The sequence below is a fragment of the Tasmannia lanceolata genome, unplaced genomic scaffold (assembly GCF_043159265.1).
Source record: "Tasmannia lanceolata isolate RefF3 unplaced genomic scaffold, GAP_Taslan_0.1 ptg000002l, whole genome shotgun sequence".
NCBI lineage: Eukaryota > Viridiplantae > Streptophyta > Magnoliopsida > Canellales > Winteraceae > Tasmannia > Tasmannia lanceolata.
The window spans coordinates 18285228-18305131 of NW_027518679.1; positions in this window are offsets into that span (position 1 = coordinate 18285228).

The following is a 19904-nucleotide window of genomic DNA, read 5'->3' on the forward strand; positions in this document are numbered from 1 at the left end:
GTCCAAACTTCGATCCAAGGTGAAAGCAAGGAAGAGAAGGAAGGTGATCAATGATCCAACCACTGCTCGAAGGAGAAAAAGACTAAGTCTTCTTTATTTTTGTTTATTTTCCTTTTCAAGATTGATGTAATCTTGTTATAAGAGCAATTAAAGAAGAGTTTTTTATTTTCTTTTTCTTTTCCTTTAGATGGATATGTTTGTGTTCTACATTAATTTCTGGGATTATTTTCCTTTTTTCATGAGCAACTAAACTCCCTTGCTTGGGGTTTAGATGAATCCATGGGAAAGGGGAAGGATATTGATTAAAAAAAAATATTTTTTCACAAATATAACGTACGTTGTACGTACGTATCTGTATATGTTATATATTTGCTCGGTCCCAATTAATCATGCCATCGGCTTTCCCCTTTCGTATGATTGATTGTTGATGGGTAAAGTATATATCATATATATAAGATACAGCTTGATTATATAATCGAAAAGGGAAAGGTGTGCGTACTCGGTCGAGTAGATAAGCTTATCTACTCGGTCAGGTTAAAAACAGTGGGGGCCCACATTTTTGGGGTGATCCAAATCATTCATTTGAAAGGCCCTTACCTAGATAAGGTGTCCACGAAAAATCAGCCCCATAGGATCATCCTAACCCATCCAACAGTGGAGGGAAAAATGGGCAGATTTGTGGACAAGCTGTGTTTGTCCATTTTTTCCCATTTTTCCCTCCACTGTTGCATGGGTTAGGATGATCCTATGGGGCTGATTTTTGGTGGACACCCTATCTAGGTAAGGGCCTTTCAAATGAATGGTTTGGATCACCCCAAAAATGTGGGCCCCCACTGTTTTTAACCCGACCGAGTAGATAAGCTTATCTACTCGACCGAGTACGCACATCTTTCCCAATCGAAAAACCCTCATGGAGAATGACATCTTTGCATCTTATCCTCCATTGACCATGTTTATTGGTTATATAACAGGCCAAAGCAATATTTTCAATTTAATCAACAATCTAACCCACAACCGTAACGAGTCTAGATTTCTGGTCAATTATGGGTCCTAGATCCTTCATCTAGGTGGCGACTCTGTCACTCTCTTTTGCGTGGAATTAGTGATCCCAAGTTCACGAAAAAGATGAATTAAATCACACCTTGCTAGGCTCGGCGACTTACCCTTGCCCTTATGGGTACTGGGTTGCACGTTTGTTTGCACCCTATGACTTGGTTGCTGCCTGCTTGGTTGGGTAATTCAAATCAATAATAAAAAGCACACGCCAATCGCAGGGGTACGAGAGACCAAGAGAGAGTGTAGCGCATCGCGCGCTCGCGACCCTCTCGCGGGATCTGGTCCCACACTTCTGAACCCTAAGGGCCGAATTACCCCAGCTGAGGTACCCCTTGATAACTGGACCTCTCAGGTCATTCCTCAAATAGTTCTTCAGTATGGTCATGTTCCTCCAAAAGAGTCTAATGTTTCAAAGTATGTGTCTGTTTCTGAGTCAAATACAAAGTCTGTTATTTCTAACAATTCTTTGGATGCAGGTACTTTAGGAAGCTTATATGTTCCTGGTGTTGATGGCGAATCCTAAGGTATAAATGCTGTCTATGAAAATGAGTCCGTTATAGAATTTACCACAAAGTTTATAAATAGTCCAGTTGAGTCAGGTGTCAACATTTCAGTTGACGATACAAACATTTATTTTGAGCATAATGTAGAGCCTGCTGTGGGCGAATTGATCAACGATGTAATTCTTGATTCTATAAATGAAATAAAGGACTCGTTTCAATATCTTCCTGTCTCTATTTCTGCTTCTCAAATTGATAAAACTAATAATAATGATGAAAACTCCCCCTCTTATGAGGATGCCGATGAAACTCCCCCTGAGATCAAACACATGATTACTCAGGAGGAGCAGCGCCGAGCTAAACCACTTGAAGAAGAAATTGAAACCGTCAACATAGGTGATGAAACCTTAATTCGGGAAATACGGATTGGCAAAACGTTATCCCCGGAGGAGCGTGAAGAATTAATCACTTTTCTTAAGGAATACAAAGAAGTTTTTGCTTGGTCCTATGATGACATGCCGGGATTAAGCGAAGACATCGTCCAGCATCGTCTTCCCCTAATCCCAGGTGCCAAGCCCAAAAAGCAAAAACTTCGAAAATTAAAACCAGAATGGGAGTTGAAAGTCCATGATGAAGTCAAAAAGCTATTAGATGTAGGTTTCATTCAGGTGGTTGAATATCCGGAATGGCTGGCTAACATAGTACCGATGCCCAAGAAGGACGGGAAAGTCAGAATGTGTGTGGATTTCAGAGATTTGAACAAGGCGAGTCCCAAGGATGACTTTCCTTTGCCGAACATTGATCTCCTCGTGGATAATACAGCTGGTCATGCTTTATTATCCTTTATGGATGGGTTTTTCGGATATAATCAAATCAAGATGGCTCCTGAGGACATGATAAAAACTGTGTTCACCACTCCCTGGGGAACGTATTGCTACAGAGTGATGCCGTTTGGGTTGAAGAATGCTGGGGCAACTTATCAGAGGGCGGCTACCACCTTGTTGCATGACATGATTCACAAAGAGGTCAAAGTTTACGTCGATGACATGATTGTTAAATCTAAGACTCGACTAGAGCATGTCGTAGTCCTGGGGAAGTTTTTTGAAAGGATCCGGACGTATAAGCTTCGCTTGAACCCGAGCAAGTGTGTATTCGGGGTCGCTTCAGGGAAGTTGTTGGGGTTCATGGTTAGCGAAAGAGGGATCGAGGTAGATCCTCAAAAAATCAAAGCAATCCAAGAGATGGAGCCACCGAGGACCGAAAAGCAGATCCGTGGTTTCCTGGGAAAGGTTCAGTACCTAAGAAGGTTCATAAATCAGTTGACGACGACATGTGAACCCATCTTCAAGCTGCTGAAGAAAAATTCTCCGAAGAAGTGGAATGATGAGTGTCAGGAAGCATTTGAGAAAGTCAAGTAGTGTCTAGCTTTGCCAGGAGTCTTGTCACCAGTTATTCCAGACCAGCCACTGTTGCTGTACCTATCTGTCACTGACACAGCTATGGGTTGCACGTTAGCCCAGCAAGACCCTGAGTCGAAGAAAGAAAAGCCTATCTACTACATGTGGACCCCGATCCCGAGGACGGTTGAGCGAGGGACACGAGATCCCCACGCCGGTCCTCCAAGATCTCCACAATGTGAAGGAGAGCTCTACCAAGGAACTCTCGAAATGGTGCCACTCACAGCATGGGTGGCGATATAAGTGAGATACCTCTCGATTCCAGGACTAGCCCGGAACCCAGATGTACCTATAACAAAGAAGAGTCGCCATCCAGGGAAGTAGGCCCTGGATCCCATGAAATGCTCTGTTGCAACGGATAACCAGAGATACAAAAGTCCGTGCCTGATGACGAATGAGGAAGGTGTTAAGCGCCCCCAATTCGCCCAAGTGCAAGCACCGGGTCTCTTATGCCATTTTTAATTAATTTTGAAGAGTTTTGGGCTAAAATCATGTGAAATGGGAACGAGTATCCCCGAAGAGACGTCTATCTAAGCATGCATGACCCGGGGATGGGCAAAAGAAAATAGACATCCAAATCCTAACTCACCGCATCTACTCCTAACCCATCACATCTAGGAAAGCAGTAACATCCGCATGCACAGCTACAGCTAAACAAGCAATATCAGATATGATAAGCAGAAAAGCGGTAAATATCTACAGCTAAGCATATGATCATGATAAATAAGCAAATAAATGTCACAGCTAAGCATGTAAATAAGCATGTGAAACTAAACGCACAAGGAATAAGCAAGCTGAAAGTAAACACACAAGGAATCAAAGACAAACACACGATAAGCTAAAAGATGCGACGAAATAAAGGAATCAGAAAATAGACGGTATGCGCAGGCCCCAAAATGCCAGGGAAAATAAAAGGGAACGTACGATAGGCTCAGGGAGCGACTCTAATGAATCAAGCTTAGCGATCCTGATCCGCTAAAGATCGGATAAGTCTCACGATCGTCATAGCCTATCGTTGGGCTCAGCGAGGACAGTCCCTGTGAAGGGGCCACGCTACGTCATCGCCCGTCCCAAAACCCGATGAAACGTCAGAAAATCGATAACACCGGCAAAGCACGATCAAAATCGGAAATGAAAGGAAAAGAAGGCTCCGAGTGACCTGGCAATCACCATCCTTGCCGATTTTGGTTTTTTATATTTTTGAGAAAAGCTTGAAAGATATTTTCAGATGCTGAAATGATTTTTTTGAAGGGTTGGGTGGTTTTATTGAAAAGTTTGACTGAACTTGGGATGACGATCCCAAGCTGCCTACGTACCCTGTAGAAAAGGATCAAGCCAACGTAGTTCGAAACAGCTTTTCGAAATACGCTTTTGTTGTTTTTTGATGTTTTTGTTGTTTTTTTTGTTATTTGATTTTTATGAGTTTTTTTTATCCCTTTTGATTGAAAGGGGCTATGGCTCAAGAGGTTGCCGTCCGTCATCACCTAAACCCGACAAAGCGTTCCCAAAATCGATGGGGATCCCGAAGCACAAAGAGTATCCCAGGAAAACAAAGAGGTTGCAGATTTGCAAGCCCAAGACATGCAACTAAATATTGAAGACCAGCTGAGATTATACACTAACCCAACATAGTTATACTGATAATATTCTCAAGAGAATGATGGAAAATAATAAAGGGTATCCCTAACCATGAAACCCCTTAACACATAGCAATTCCACATACCTGTGCTGGACGAAATCGCAGTCACCAAAGGCCCATTGGAGTATCGGTGTCACCAAATGCTCATTGGAGTATCGGTGTCGGTACCGGAAATGCCGGAAGAGAAGCTGATGGTGAAGCTTGAATTAAGAGGCCGGAGATGAAAGCTGAAATAATAGGAATTGAAATGGGTTTTGATGGGGTATTTGACGTGGGTATTAACGAGGCCAAAATGGGACCAATTGGGATTAAGAAATTGAAATTGAAGAGGGGAATTAGTGGGATAGAGGTGATGGCCTGAAATGGTGGCGCGACACAGCCGGATTCCGGCAAGATTGCCGGAATCAGTAGTGTTAGAAATGAGAAATGGTTTTGGGTTTTGGTAGATGAAGGGAGGAGTGGCTGTAAATGGAAGAAAACCCACGTGGGTTTAATGGATAAAAGAAAATGGTGGTGGGGGGAGTGGCCGGAGCAAACGGTCGGCAGGAATGAGGTTGGGGATGGTGATGATGAAGATGGAAGAGGGTTTTCGAAGGGTGGTGTTGGGGTGGAGATGGAGGTGGTGGATGATGGCCGTGGGTTGTGGAGGAGGATGGTGGAGAAAATGGGTTTCGGTTTTGGGTTTTGAAGAAGGGTTTGGGGTGGAGATGGGTTTCAATTTTGGAGGTGAGGGTTGGAGGAGATGAGGGTGGGAGAGGGTTTTCGAATGGGTGGTGGTGGTGGTGGTTCGGTGGAGGTGGGTTTCGGTTGTTGGAGTGGAGAACATGGGTTTGGGTTTTGGGTTTTGAAGAAGGGTTTGGGGTGGAGATGGGTTTCGATTTTGGAGGTGAGGGTTGGAGGAGATGAGGGTGGGAGAGGGTTTTCGAATGGGTGGTGGTGGTGGTGGTTCGGTGGAGGTGGGTTTCGGCTGTTGGAGTGGAGGAAATGGGTTTGGGTTTTGGGGATTGAGGATGGTGGCTGGTGCGGTGGAGATGGAGGTGGTGGACGATGGTGGTGGTGGTGGTGGTTCGGTGGAGGTTGGTTTCAATGGAGGTTTGGGTGGTCGGATTCCGGCAAGCTTGCCGGAATCAATGGAGGTGGGCTTGCAGAAGGGGATAACGAAGAGGGTTTTGATGATGGGAACGGTGGAGGAGATGGTGGTGGGTTCTGATGGTGGAGATTGGTGGTGGATGACGGTGGTGTTGTTGCCTTGGCTCCCTCTCTTCTCTCTTCTCTGCTCCTTTCTTTTTTTTAGAAAATGGGGCTCTCCCCTTTTAAGCCCTAATCGACCCTCTTTAAAGGGGAAATGGCATTTTTGCCCCTACTCGTTCCATGGACACCCCCCTTCAAGTGTATTTATGACTACTATTTTTAACTACGAGGGGTGGTCTGGGTAGAAAATGGGGGTGGAACATTTAGCTCTTATTTGCTCGGCTTCGGGGCTCGGATTTCGGGATTTATTCAAAATTTTTTGGGAAATTTGGGTCAGGTCAAAATGGGGTGTCTACACTACATCAGCAAGAAGATGCTAGAGTACGAGATAAAGTATTCTATCTTGGAAAAGACTTGTCTGGCATTGGTTTGGGCAACTCAGAGGCTCAGGCATTACCTATTATCAAATAAGGTTCTCTTACTCTTACGGATGGATCCGTTGAAGTACTTGTTCGAGAAGCCCGCCCTCACCGGAAGAACATCCAGATGGTTGCTGCTATTGTCTGAATTCGATATCGCCTATGTGACCCAGAAATCAGTTAAAGGGCGTGTGGTAGCTGAGCAGTTGGCTGATGCGCCTATAGATGAGAATGTAGTTCTGACGGCAGATTTTCCTGACGAAGAGATCATGGCTGTAGAAGATGAGGTCCAAAGCACCAGATTGTTGATGTATTTTGATGGTGCTATGAACAACCGAGGTCAAGGGGTCAGGGCAGTGTTGATATCTCCGAAGAAAGAGTACATCCCTGTATCCATCAAATTGTAGTTCAAGTGTACCAACAATGAAGCCGAATATGAGGCGTGCATTGCTGGTCTCGAAGCAGCCTTGGCTTTGCATATTCAAGAGATAGATGTGTTCGGGGATTCAATCTTGATCATTTGTCAGATCAATGGTCAATGGAAAACGAAAGAAGATAGATTGATCCCGTATAACACGTATCCGGATTCTTTGGTCAAAAGATTCAAGAATGTTACATTCACTCATCTGTCGAGGACAAGAAATCATTTCGCGGACGCTTTGGCTACACTAGCCTCAATGTTGGACATTTCGCATCAATGGAAGTTCAGCCTCTAGCAGTGCGGTTACAATGGACTCCAGCACATGTAAACGCCATAGAGATAGCAGCCCGATGTCCAGATGGAAAGCCCTGGTACGCTGACATAAAGAATCTCATTTTAGGCCAAGGGCACCCCCCTGAAGCGTCGGGAAAAGAGCGGAGGTCTCTCCAGAAGTTGGCCGCTAACTTCACTATCTGTGGCAATGAGCTCTTCAGGAGGTCATTTGATGGAATCCAACTTCTTTGTGTAGATGGAGATCGAGTAACTAATCTCATAGAGCAGACGCATGAAGGAGTCTGTGGGCCTCACATGAACGAGAAGATGGTGTCAAGGAAGATCCTGAGACTCGGATATTATTGGCCAACCATGGAAGTTGACTGCTTTGCATTGGTGAAGAAGTGTCATAAATGTCAGGTGTATGCCAACCTCATTCATGTGCCGCCTTCTGAGTTACATTCTCTGACTTCGCCGTGGCCCTTTTCAGTCTGGGGGAATCGATATTATTTGAAAGGTGTTTCCAAGATCTTCAAGTGGGTATGAGTACATCCTGGTAGCCGTTGATTACTTCACTAAGTGGATCGAAGCCTCATCCTTCACATCGTTGACTTCAGCCTCAGTTGCTAAATTCATTCGGACGAACATTATTTGCAGATATGGGGTACCGCATGAGCTGATCTCAGATAATGGATCGCATTTCAAGAAAGAAGTGGTACACCTATGTGAGGAGCTCAAGATCAAGCATCACAAGTCCTCACCATACAGGCGTCAGACAAATGGAGCCGTCAAAGCCGCGAACAAGAACATTAAAGTCATCATCAGCAAGATGACAGAGACGTACATGGACTGGTCAAATAAGCTACCATATGCTTTGTGGGCTTACAGAACATCGATCAGAGCCTCTACAGGAGCTACGCCATATTCATTAGTGTACGGGATGGAAGCGGTCCTACCAGCTGAGCTGAGAATTCCTTTGTTAAGGGTAATGATGGAGGCTGATTTGCCAGAATCAGAGTGGGCAAGAGCCCGGTATCAGGAGTTGCAGATGATTGACGAGAAGAGGCTCAGAGCTCTTTATCATGTCCAAGGATATCAGTGTTGAATTGAGAAAGCCTTTAACAAGAAGGTGAAGATCAAAGATCTCCAGAAGGGTGACCTCGTTTTGAAATCCTACAGGACACCGGTCTATGATCCCAGAGGAAAGTTCCGATCAAACTGGTCAGGTCCTTACATTGTTGATGAAGTCCTGCCTGGAAAAGTCGTCAGACTCCTTGATCAAAATGGTGAAAAACTAACAGAACCCACAAACCTTGATCAACTTAAAAAGTATTATGCCTAAGACACCAGGAGGCCATCCTTGGTCGATCTGAGCTTCAAATCCAAAATTCCAAATGAAAACAAAAAAAAGGAAAAGTCAAAGACTGTTTGCAAACCCTTTGAGCCAATAAGTAAAACCAAAATTCCTTTGTCATCCTCAAACCGGGGGCATCTTTTATGACTTGCATCATAAAAGATGCAAGACCTGAACTACGCCATGACCTGATCCCTTTCCACAGGGTACGTAGGCAACCTGACAAAGTCGGGTTTGGTCAAATCTTTCAAAACTGTTGAAAAGAAAGAAAAGAAAGAAAAGAAAATAAAAGCAAATCCTTCAAATCTATGGAGGAGAGAAAAAGTCAAATCAAAACAATCTCAACCCAAAGTCCCAAATGGGCGAACTACGCGGGTCTGATCCTCACTCTTTGGAGGTACGTAGGCTATCTGGAAGGGTCCAGATTCGGTCCAGTCAATGCGAGCATCTTAATCCAATTTTTTCGAACCCCAACCCACCTAGAAGTCTTCCTGGTGTGATAAGGCAAAGGTTTGTGGAGAAAAAAAAAAGAAGAAGAAAAAATAATGGAGTCTTAGACCCGTTAGACTGAAAACCCGAAAGGGCGGTCTAGGCAAAAGTTAGGGTCATTCGCCCGCTAAGCTGAAAACCTGAAAGGGTGGCTTAGGCAAAAATTAGGGTGCAGAGCCTGCTGGATGGATAACCTGCAAGGGCAGGCAGTCCAGGCAAAAATTAAGGCGAGCGGTCCGCCAGATTGAAAACCCAAAAGGGTAATCTGGTCATGACAATGACTTCTCACGAAGGATTAAATTTCAGAAGCCAGCGAGACTTTCATATCTGTATCGGCATCACTGCCAAGGTCTGAATAGTGCCAACAAAGCTTCATTTGATATTCTTCTAAGCTAAGGGTTAAAATCGAGCAATCCAAAGGATATAATAACCATGACTAAATACCGGAAAGAGGCGGAATCACCTTAAAATGCGGTATTCAAAGAATTCTAGGAGTGGTAAGCTGTACCATCTTAAAAACAATTATCAAATTAAAAAGCAGATTCAGTCCTTCTTGAAAGTCAGTTTCGTAACTCGGTTGTGTACTTACCAAGAGTCCTTTGTCAAGCAGTTGTCAAGGTCATTCTTTGTCAAGTCAAAGTCATGTACTCAGTCAAGTCAGGTGTCCCAAATGACCTGTGTGTTCCAGTATCCTTTCAAAGGCTGGGGTAACACGTACCAGAAAATGGAGTCGCATCTTCAGAAGATGTAATGACCTATACATGGTCCGGAAGCGCGGCAAGATCTCAGGCCCTTTAAAATTCCTACAGGAGGCAGAAGGTTGAAGATGTGTCAAGCAGAATCAGTCTGTTGGGAAGTTGAAAACCATTGTAACCTGAAGCTCTGACAGCTGGCAGAAAATTGAAGGTGTTTCAGGCAGAATCAGTCTGTTGTGCATTTGAAAGCCGTTGAGGCCTAAGATATTCACTATTGGCATATAAGTATCAGATCTTTTGCGAGAATCAGTCTCTTGTACTTTTGAAAATCTTTGTAACCCGAATTTCATGAAAGAAGGCTTGAATCTGTTCGAGTTTTGTTAAGACTCCTGTATTGGAAGTGAAATTATACTAAAGGCATTTTTTACGTCTTGATGAAAGTCAGGCCATAAAAGATATCCAGCGTGCGATGATGGTTGAGGTAGCAGTCTTAACAAATCAGGATTTGAGAAACTTGAACGCGTTTTTCAAATCAAATTTTCAAATTGGGAATGATCATGATAATTGTCTAATCATTCCGCTTTGTTGATCTGTCAAGATGCCGTCTTCTCCGATCCTTGAATGGTTTGATCATGATGATTGTCTAATCATTCTGCTTTGTTGATCTGTCAAGATGCCGTCTTCTCCGATCCTCGAATGGTTTGATCATGATAATTGTCTAATCATCCCGCTTTGTTGATCTGTCAAGAGGCCATCTTCTCAGATCCTGGAATGGCTTGATCATGATTATGGTCTAGTCGTTCCGCTTTGTTGATCTGTCGAGAGGCCGTCTCCTCAGATCCTAGAATGGATTGATCATGATTATGGTCTAATCCTTCCGCTTTGTAATCCTCTAAAACCCTGAGTGGCTCAATTAAAGGCCGTCTAATCTTTCCATTGGGCAATCTTTTGAGAGTCTGTCTCATTAGCCCATCGAGAGTCTGTCTCATCCTTTCCATTGAGATTCTGTCTCACCATTTCATCGAGAGTCTGTTTCGTCCTTCAGTTCAGAGTCCGTCTCACCATTTTATTGAGAGTCTGTCTCACCATCAGTTGAGAGTCTGTCTCGCTATCCTTTTGAGAGTCCATCTCATTATCCGTTGAGAGTCTGTCTCGCCATCAATTGAGAGTCTGTATCATCATCTATTCGATGAGAGTCTATCTCATTATTTCATCACCATCTCAGTTTCCTTTACGATAATCTGTCTTGTCAATTCATCTTATCATTCCTTCTCGATGAGAATTTGTCTGGTCAATCCATCTCGTCGCCCCCTTGCATTCCTTTTGTTTGAAGCCTTGGCAGTCAAAATGTATTGTCTGTTCGGCTTTGTCTTTCGTGCAACAAGCACACTGCCAAAGAGGGGCATCTGTAGACACCACATTTTGACCGGACCCTAAAGTCCCCAAAATTGAATAAGAGCTTCAAAAATCGAATAAAATTCCCAAATTCCGAGTCCCGGAGCATCCCGAAATTAATCCTAAGAATTCCTGAAGAACTGGGCCCAAAATGAGAAGAAGGCTCGAGTTTTGGGCATCTTGTTGTGCCCATTTGTGGGTACAAATTCCCCAAGAGATTATTGATGACCCCAAGGACACCCCTGCAAAATTACATGGCAATCAGACGAAAAATGGAAAATAAGACAAGCCAAGTTTATGCCATTATCAATGTTGTATTGTTTTGTCTTTGTTAAAGGAAGCAGAAGGGGAGTGAATCATCCAGTTTGGGTGTGTTGATATCAATTCCCTTTATCTATAAAAGGCAAGATATTTTTGTTTGGTAGAAAGGCGATTTGCATCCTCTACAAGGGTAATTTGGTAATTTTGATTATTGCTTCTGTTGTAAGCAATCTCTAAGACCCATTGGATCAAATCAGTGGGTTAGGATCATTTAGAGAGAAGAGAGTCTTCACCCTGCTTTTGCTTGGACCACCCCCATATATACCAAACGAATAACCATATACACACTAAGAGGGAGCTGTCCAGAGGAATGAAGGGGGTATGGATTTATCATTTTCCCATTAAAAGGCCTCATGCGATTAGGGTTAGAGGAGGCCTCATTTTTTTTTGATTATTACAGAGAAAAACCGAGAGAGAGAGAGGGAGAGAAAGGGAGCCCAAGCTCCACTCACCACCACCTTTCCCAACTCCGGCCGTGCCTCCACCATTGCTAGCCACCTCCTTCTTACCCTTCCATCTCTGCAACTTGCGGCCTCATCTCTTCTTCACTCCCACAAGCCACCTCCACTCCCACCATTTTCGCCCAAACCCTCTTCATCCATCTCACCTTCTTCTCCGGCCACCACTAAAGCCACCCACCATCTCCTCATCCAAACCCCATCTCCCCCATCAAACCTACATCATTTTCATAAGCTTGTTTCCAAAAGCCCAGCCTCCACAACCTCTGCAACTCCGACCGACCTCCATTGATTCCGGCCAAGACCACCGGAATCCGACCATTCTCCACCTCCATTCAACTCTCTCTCATCCACCTTCAAAACCCACACCATTTTCATCTCTCCACCGTTAGATCTGTCCATCCCCTGTTTTTACTCATCTCTAGAAACCCTATTTCAAAAGCCCCAAACCCTCATTCACCACTTCTGTTTCTATAATTCCTCATAAAAAATCGATTGATTCTCTGTAAGATTCAACCTTGTCATTGTCTTTTACCATGTAAAACCTTTAGATCTGTCCATGATTATGGTTTGAAACTTGATCTCTGTCATTTCTCAAACCCTATGACCGAACCCTAACTGTTGAGAGAAGAAATCGAGAGCAGAGATCTAAAAATTTTCAGAGGAGAAAACAGAGAAAAAGAAGAGAAATTCAATTAATTGAACAGCTCTGACCATGGAGAATCTGTGAGCTTTTGTTTCAATTATACCGAAAGAGGTAATTGATAAGTTTTTCCCTTTGATTGCTTACAATACGCTTTATATATTTTGATCTATGAGTTCAATAAGTTGAATGCTGTGTTAGTGTTTTTCGAGATACGCTAACAAGTTTAGAGATTAAAATTTGTAGAATTACATGTCTGATCATGAAATTTCATTTAAGAAGTTGAATTCATTGAGCTTTCACAAAATTTGAGTACATTGACAGGTGATGTTATATACTTGTATGCACAATTTTGTGTGAAAATGAGGGTAGTTGAATTTATATTGTTTATCTTTATATTCATACCAACATATGGGGCGATGTTTCAATTTTGGGGCAAAGTAAGTTGATATGTTGTTCAATTTAAAGATGTATAATTGTAAATGATCCATGTATGCGATTCCTTCTTTCATGCATTTTGAGATGTGGAAGTAGTCAGATCATGATTTTGCATTCTTGACTTGGAATTATTCATATATATGAGCTAAGGCTGGTTTAGACATAATATGAACAATAGTACTGACATTGGGGTACAGAAATGTTAGTATTGGTCGTGTTGATGCCAATTTTTCCAAGGTATGTGAGGAAGATATTCATATGATTTGATAAGTATCATATATGGTTATATGTTTGATTCCCAGCTTTTGGTTTGAACTGAAGTGAATTCATCTTATGCTTGTATTTCTTAAGTTGTTTGGTTGAAGGTATTTTTCTATCTTATCAGTTTGAACTGAATCAAGTTCATGTCAAGCTTGTATGATTGTCATTAAACTTGGCACTCTTTTGTCTTATCGGTTTTAACTGAGCAGAGTTTATCATGTGTTTGTACCACTAAGTCCATTTGGTAAGAGGCACATTTACAAATGCTTATTTCTGATAGTTCTTAAGTAAGTGTCTTGGTTTTATGCTTGTAATTTGTTGAGGAGCTCAAGGGGGGAGAAGAATGTAGAAGAAAGGGTTTGTAGAGGGTAAAGAAGAGAGAAATTCCTGGGTTGCAAAAATAAAAATAAAAGAAGTTTTCATTTTAAGGTCTTGAGAGCATAGCAGAGAAAAGGAGAGACCGTTTGAGAGAGTAGGTTTCACATTCCTTAGAGTAAAGCTTAGCTCTCATAAGACACATGCTTTGTCTCATTGGCTCTAGTTATTCTCTTGTTTTAGGAGACAAGCCATGTCTCATTAGCACCCCTCTTAGAGTCAGTCCTGAGCATAGGAATCTCTCCTTAGCTAGAGAGTCAGTCATTCAGTTTCAGGAGTCTGTCCTATCATCATAGGGGTTAGATTTCCGTCCTACCCCTATAGAGTTTAGGAGTCTATCCTACCGCCTTAGAGTTTAGGAATCTATCCTACCGCCATAGAGTTTAGGAATCTATCCTACCCCTATACAGTTTAGGAGTCTGTCCTACCCCTACTAGAGTTCACTAGTCTGTCCAACCATTCATAGAGTTAGGGGTCCATCTATCCTCTATAAGTTTAGGAGTCTGTCCAACCATTATAGAGTTTAGGAGTTTGTCCTATCCCTTCATAGAGCTTAGGATTCCATCATTCCCTCTTTCAGAGTCAGTCTTTACATGTTCCTAGTCTTCGTAGTTTAGAAAAGTATCCGAACTACGGATGGCTTGATCCCTAGCTGAGGGGTACGTAGGCAGCTCAGGCTTGCAGCTGGCATCCTGAGTTCAGTCACAACTTCGAAAACTTCCATTGCTTCAAAACCTTTCAAACCTTCCAAAAATACAAAAATACAAAAATTCTTCAAAATAACCTTGCAAATCATTTTCAAAAGATCTTCCCATATTTATCCTAGACGTTTGGGGTGTCATAGAGTTAGGAGTCTGTCCTGATTGTGTTGCTTTGTCGTGTCTGGTCGTGTGAGTGTCTCTAGAGTTAGGAGGCCTCAAGTCGTGGTCGGCTAGACACTTAGTCGATCCGATGGCTAGACTAGAACGCGCTTAGATAGCCCATGGTTTTCCTTAAGACGCACAGCCTAGTCACACATAGGGTGTAGGGACCACCTGCATTAGTTTAAGGCTAAAAACTTGTAATAGCTATGGCATATAGGGAGTCCTAAAAATTACAATTCACTTGAACTTAAGTAATAGCAAGAAGCTTTAAAAACTAGTCAAGCCTAGTTGATCGAGTCTAGGATAGCGGTCCTAGAGGGTTAGGCATTGTAGTTTAGAATAGGCCGCCGAACTACGTTGATTCTGATTCTTCCCGAGGCCGGGATACGTAGTGTAGCCAGGATGGACAACCATCTTAGTTCGAGTGAAGTATCGCATTAGAGTCTAGGGATTGTCATATTGTATGTTTTGCTGTGTTTTTTTACTTTCCTGTACAGACCTTATACCTTTAGTTGTAGTGTGCATGTGTTTGCCTATCGGAACTTAGACACCAATTAGGCATGACACTCATAACCTAGCTATTCTTTGGTTCCTTTTGTGTGTGTTTATTATTCATCTCCGAGACATGCATGATAGATAGACATTATCTCGGAGATATTCGTTCCCATTTCACATGATTTTCACCCAAAACTCTTCAAGGTTAATAATAAATGGCATAAGAGACCAGGTGCTTGTACTTGGGCGAATTGGGGGCGCCTAACCCCTTCCCCATTCGTCATCAGGCACGGGCCTTTTGTATCTCTGGTTATCTGTTGCAACAGAGCACAGCATGGGATCCAGGGCCTACTTCCTTGGATGGCGACTCTTTCTTTGTTTAAGGTACGCCTCGAATCCGGGCTAGTCCCCGAATCGAGAGGTATCTCACTTTGCATCGCCACTCATGCTGTGAGGGGCACTCTTTCGAGAGTTCCTTGGTGGAGCTCTCCTTCACGTGGATGATCTAGAGACTTTCTAGGGGGCCCGTCCCCTGCCTCTCTCGGATCGGGGTCTACAACGGGGCGGCCCAAAAAAGAAAGCTTTCTAACTAAAATATATATATATATATATATATATATATATATATATATATATAAAGCTTTATTTAATAGAGAGATTGTAATCCTTGATTTTAGGCATTTTTTTATTCCGTGATTGTAATCCACGTGGCAGCCCCAGCTTATCACATCGATATAGATAGACTTAACAGAAAAAGATTGTAATCCTTGATTTTAGGCCATTTTTCATTTTATTTTAGGCTATTTAATAGAGAGAGATTGTAATCCTTGATTTTAGGCTTTGTTTTTACACGTTGTAAAAACGGGATAGAGAATACCTAGCGTTTTTATATTTCGGGCTACAGTGGGGGTGCCACATTGCGCCACCCCAGCTTACCACATTCAGCGTTATAATATAAATAGATAGATAGATAGATAATTAGATTAGATGTTTACTTGTGAATTACTCAGAAAATTTATAAGTATAGGATTTTTAACAGCGGTAAAGAAACTATAAGATTTATAAAGTAGTTAGCAATTAAAGAAACTTTATATTTATAAGGTTTGAAATAATCTTGGGGGCATCCCAGTTTTGCCATGATACTTTGTACATACTATAGATGTACATGCATGTATTTAAAAAAAATGGGTGGGTCTATATAGTTTGATGATCCAAACCATTCATTTATGAGGAATTCTAAATTGAGGGGCGCCCTTGCAAAAATGGAGTGAAAGGGCACCCCCATTGGCTACAGGTGACCATCTTGCATTTATGTTGGCTTCAAGTAATAGAGTATTAAATGCAGTTTGATGATTTGCAGCCAAGGGGGGCTCCCTTTCACTCCATTTTTGCAAGGGTGCCCTTGAGTTTAGCATACCTCTTCATTTATTGAGTTGAGACTTAAATAGGTTGTTCCCCCAAAAATCAATCATATTCATAATAGTTTAACCTTTTTTATTTGAGAAATATATTATTTACGTATTTCTTTATTTTTTCAATTAAACTTATAAAGCTATAAAACATTTAAATAAAAAATTCATTTGATTAATTTTTCTGAGAGAACTTGTGGGGAAAGTGTGGGGAGCGAATGACTCTCTGCGTTTCGCTGACATATAAATTTGTATTTTGAAAAAGTATGGTACAACCCACTCCATAGGATGATCCAAACCATCCATTTGTTGTGCCATAATGTAAATAGGTTGTGCTCCAAAAATCATTTCCACAGGATGATCCCAACTGTTATGGCTAAAATCGGTATACACGGTACCGACCCTCAAAGTCACTCTCCAAAGCCAAACCAGGACAACTCACACTCCTAACATCATGTCCGGCACCGGATAATGCCAAACTCGTCCACCGCCCCTCTTTTGATCTGGTATCGACCATCAAATTCAAACCAAACAGAATCATTAAGATCTCACCATCAAGCGACCAATCCGGGTGACAGCTATAGAAAAGGTGCCCAATTCAAATTCAAAATATCCTGCCAAGGCCACAATCCCACAATCTCCGGCCGGAATTATAGAGGATCAAATCTCCGCGATATTATTCTCCCTCCATCATGGCCCACGTGGACGGAATCAAGCACTGGATCATCCTCGCAAATTGTGGGCCTCCTCCCCTATAAATAAGGGTCTACGCACTCAATCAAGGGCAATGAAAACCAATTCTCCCTCTCCCTCTCTGGCCTGGTAACTTGTCTTGGCCCTCCCCCCTTTTTACAATCCACTATCTGTGATTGCCTACGTCTGACTTGACTGTCGAAGTGTGTAAGCCCAAGGGTTCCCATGGGTTAATCATTCATCATACCTTCTTGTTTTGATGCTAGCAAACTATATTGATTAGCTTTTCTAGACTAATGTGTTGCTTTGAGATGTTGTGTTGTATACCGGATTTTCATGTCATAATCGCTATTACACATCTCTTCACAACACATGGCTTGTGGATCAAGAGACAAAGGAACAAAGAGCTTGTACCTACATTGGAGTCATCACCATTGGAGATGATCAACTCAAGAAGCTCAACATGAAGATCCCACAAGTTCCCCAGCAAATGTCGAGAAGGAGCTTGAAGTTGAACATGCAAAGGTGACACCTCTTCCAGCTCACAACATGTAGTGAAGATTGGAGGATGTCACAAGAGCAAGACAAGTTGAAGATGTTCACCTCAAGTTTGAGTCCTCTTGATTTTATGTTTAAATCACGTTCAATAGGTTTTCAAATGGTTTTCATACTTAACTTTTTATATCTTTGAAAATCATTTCACACACCTAAATATGTGTTTGAAAACCTAGGACTTTAAAGTTAAGTATGAAAACCAAAGACCAAAGCTCAAACCCCTGAATTTTAAAATTAAAAATGGAATTTTACTTAGAGCAGGTCGACAGGGCTATGCTGGGCGACCGCGGGATGATACCTGGAATTCTAGAGCATCTCGAAATTTATCGGGCCGGTCAACCGGGGTGATCCGAGCGACCGTGGATTTGCTTTCTGGAAATCTAGAAAACATCCAGCTTGGGCTTGGCGGACGATTGCTATGTGTCCGGTCGACCACGATAGTGTTTTGAGCCGAATTTTTATTCAAACAGATTGCCCTCACCGGGCGACCGCCATAGCGCATGTCGACTACGCCGATATGCAATTTGAAATTAAAAAAGAGGGCCCGATAAGGGCGGGCGTCCGCCGTGCCTCGGTCAACCACCGCGACCTAAAAATAAAGTCGTTGGAGCTTGTGTAGGTTGACTTTTTCAACCCTATATTTTACGATTTTGCCCCCAAAGGGTCATATTTCCTTGTGGCCTATATATACACTATAAAAAACATTTCTAAATAACCTTTTGAATCGTCTGAACCTTTTGCAAGATCAAATTCTATCTTCTTGAACTTAAACTTATATGTGAAAGGTTAAACCTCTTTGAACTTATATTTTTACATTCTTTCAAGAGGATCTCCGTAGGCTTTGCATTTATATCCATTCCTTGGAGAGTTTGGGAGCTTTCAAAGTTGTAATCCGCTTAATCTAGAGGCATTGAGAGTTCTTTATTTTATTTCTTCATTTGTATCCAAGGGTTTCCGATTCTACCCGTGAACAAAGGTGAATCATCGTAAGAGGGAGTGTGCCCTCGCAAGGCTTCATGCAGAAAGGGTGTGATCCCTTTGAAGGAGTTGGTGTACGGCTTTGAGATTCGCCCGTTGAAGAATCTCATATTTTAGTGGAGATCCCAATGAGGTAAAACTTGGAAGCGTGGAGTAGGTCTTGTGATAGACCGAACCACTATAAAATCGTGTGCCTTGTGGATTGCTTCTTCTCCTTCTCTCATTTGCACTTTGGTGATTGGTAATCTCTACCCTTTACTTGTACCTAGGTTTTATTAAAAACAAGGGTTAGAGTATATAAATCTAAAGTAACATCTAAACCTAGCTTTCAATACCTTGATTATTTGAACAAGGGTTAGACCATATTTGCTTAATTATAAAAATTAATTTGATTGATCCACCTAATTAAGCTAAGAATTTTTAATTAACCAATTCACCCCCCCTCTTGGGTTGTCACACCCGTATTTCACTTGGTATCAGAGCATAGGCTCTTAAAGAGATTTTTAAATTCAAAATCTATAAGAGATAAAGATCCGTGACAATCCAAATGGATTTTGAGTTAGGACAATCCGCTATAATTCCTCCATTCTTTGATAGAATAAATTATAGGGCTTGGAAAGTAAAAATATTTGCCTATCTCAAATCCATAGATTTTGACATCTTAGATGTCATTGAAAGGGGATTTTCGATACCATGGAAATGCACTAAAAATGATGCAAAATTTTTTTTGTTAAATTTAAAAGCTATTATTATAATATGTTGTGGACTATGTCCCAATGCTTTTGATAAAATTTCATCATGTACAAATGCAAAAAATATTTGGACTAATCTTGAAAACTTTTATGAGAAAAATGATAGTTTCTCTTCAAATGATAAAAATGTTGGTTTTGAACAAAAAGAGTCTTTACAAAAATCCCTTGCAAAGGAAAATTCTTTTAAACATTCAATTTCCGATTTAGAAAAGCAAATTGAAAATTTGAAATTGGAAATTAATGAAAGTTTAAAAAGAAATGAAAAATTAAGTCATTTGGCAAAATTTTGGTAATAAAAAATGATGACTTAATTAAACCGTGCAATATCCTTGGAAAAGAAAAGGAAAGCCTTGCTAATACAAACAAGGATTTAAATGAAAAATACAGACTTGTTCGTGAAAATGAAGAAAAATTGAAAGCTAATTTATCTCAACAAACAAATTGCTTTGAAAGTCAATTGAATGAGATAAAATTAGTAAATGAAGAACTCTTATTAAAGAACCGAAGATTACAAGAAGATAAAGACAAACATATATGTTCACATATGTAATCTTGTGATTCTAGTTGCTCTTCATATACTCATGCTTATTCATGTTCATATTGTGGTAGATTAGGGCATCACAAATCTAGGTGTAGACTTAGATTTGTGAAATCAAACAAGTTTGTGTGGATAAGAAAAGACACACTAACACACATAAACTTGGTTGGAACCAAATTGATTTTGGTTCCAAAATTCCCCACTCAATTTATTGTTTAAAATTAGTAATATATGGG